General features: G+C 33.6%; 1 non-coding gene across 1 annotated transcript; it reads right to left on the reverse strand.

The window, feature by feature from the left end:
* Positions 1 to 704: 704 nt before the first annotated feature.
* Positions 705 to 806, reverse strand: LOC125365078. Its single transcript, XR_007213633.1, has one exon. It is a non-coding gene; the product is annotated as a U6 spliceosomal RNA (small nuclear RNA).
* Between the last annotated feature and the right edge of the window lie 1,607 nt (positions 807 to 2,413).

Raw genomic sequence — 2,413 nt, forward strand, 5'->3', positions numbered from 1 at the left:
CTTGCTTTGTTTTAATGTCTCAATTCATGTCCAACAATGAGTCTGTTTGTTCAAGCCAAAATCCTCGGCAAAAGCCTTTCTTCAAAACAAAAATTGCAATCTAAAAGGAAATCCTCTTTGAGCGAATGCAAAACCTATCCTGAACCTTAACGTTTCTCTACCCCCTTTCTGCTACAACCAGGCCAAACCACAACCAGCTTGTGTCTCTTTTGTTGTGTCCCATAAGTACTGATATAAACTATTTCCATTTCACCTGGTCTCAAGATAATTTTTATTTTCATTTTTCTTTGACTCACTGGTAGTTCAGAATTGTCTTTTCACTTTTCATATAATTGTGAGCACGCCTATTCTCTTTCTTTTATTGATTCCCAGTTTCATACCTTCATGATCTGAAAATATACTTGATATGATTTCAACTTTCTTCGATTTGTTAATATTTCTTTCATTGATTTATCAGCAAACTCTCCTGGAGAACATGGTGTGTACTTTTGAAAAGAGCGTGTTTTCTGTAGTTGTTACATGAGATGCACTACATATGCTCCTTAATATAGTTGCTACCTATTCTCATGACCTATCTTTCTATGTTTCTTTCTGTTTGTTTGCTTTCAGCCTATTTCTGTACTTAAAGCTAAAATGAATCATGCAGGCTGCATACCAGCAGGTCTTTGATTTCTAATCCTATTCAACCACAAGATATCTTTTTCTTTAATATGGAGCAATTCATGGGTTTGTGTGCTATCCTTGCATGGATTGTGCTAATCTTCTCTGTATCTTTCCAACAGTATATGTACTGCCAAAGCAAGTGCTCTATGTAGCTTTTAATTAAAGAAAATTACTTACTTTTAAAGTAATTATTGATAGTTAAAGACTCATGCCAGTAACCTTGGACAGCCAAAAAAGCTGCAGACATTGTATTATCTGATTTTAAAGGCACTACAAATCTATATTAATTAAAACTTCAATGGTACTAACGTAATGCAAGAGATCACTGAAATTGAGCAAGAAGCCAAGAAATTAATGCATATACATACACTAATTAGTGTCTGACAATGGTGACAAGAAGCTACCCTTAGAATGTACCCTTGCTGTATATGATAGTACTGAAAATGCTGTATGTATACTTGCATGTATATTATATTGGACCCTAAACAAAAATCATCTCAACACTGAACTGTAATTCAACTCAAAGACATAAAATTATAAAACTATTAAAAATACCACAGAGAAAATGCTTCTTGACATTTGTCTGGTTCATAACATTGTATCTGACGTTCTAAAATAATGGCCAAAAGGAATGATACCATAATAAGAGCCATTTACACAGCAGAGCAAGCTGTCAATAGAGATAACAAAATGAATATTAAACTGTATTCACAAACCTGATAAGCAGGTAATATTTAGAATATGTAAGAACTCAAACACCTTAACAGTAAGAAAACCTTTCAATCGAACCTAGGTAAACGACTTGACTAGACATTTCACAAAAGAAGTTATGTAAATCACCAAGAGATACTTGAAAATGTTCAAAACTATATATTTTTACCTCATTAATTATCAGGGAAATAAATGTGAATCAAAACTACTATGAGATATCCTCTAAAGCCTTCTAGAATAGATATAATTAAAGAGATAAACTACAAGGAGTGTTGGTAGAAGAAAATTCTGAAAGGATCTAACTTTCTTTTCCTACCTTCTACCATGTAAAATGAAACAATGAGGTAACAGTTTAGAACAAGTGATTAGCCCTCAGCAGATCTGAGTCAGCCAGTGTCTTGATCTTACATCTCTGCTGTTCATAGATTTCCTCATAAGTGGTATTATGATATAGTAGTGTGCACTGATTATGAAAATGTGAAGGTTTTTTTTTCCTTTGCCAGTAACTGCATTCATTCTACAAAACTTGGCTGGCCTTGTTGTTTTTCTGCAAACATATCACATATTCTCCTAATTCAAAGGATTGCCCTTGTGCAACCTCCACCTAGAATTCCCTTGCCTCAGATTGCTTAGACTTCCTTTGTTTCCCTTTTTTGGGCATCTCATACAAAAAAATGCTCTTCAAATACTGTCTTTGTTGATGCTACACAAAATTGCAAAGTGTCCCATCAGTATTATTTATATATTTCACTTCCTAATCTACCTATAACATTATCCTTTTAAAATATACTATATCATTTATTGGTCTCATTTATTTTCTTTGACAACACCTTATCTAGGACAGAAATTCCTCTTTGTCCTTAGTATTGAATCTACAGCACAATATTCCACTTCTAGGATTTAGAGCTATTTAGTAAAGAAACATTAAATTATGAGTGTATCTGTCAAATCATATGTTATCTAAACAATAGAGACAAGTCCAGACACCAGTGGCTCACATCTGTAATGCTAGCTACACAGAAGTCTAGACTCTGAGAAC

The sequence above is a fragment of the Perognathus longimembris genome, chromosome 16 (assembly GCF_023159225.1).
Source record: "Perognathus longimembris pacificus isolate PPM17 chromosome 16, ASM2315922v1, whole genome shotgun sequence".
In the NCBI taxonomy this organism is placed as follows: Eukaryota; Metazoa; Chordata; class Mammalia; order Rodentia; family Heteromyidae; genus Perognathus; species Perognathus longimembris.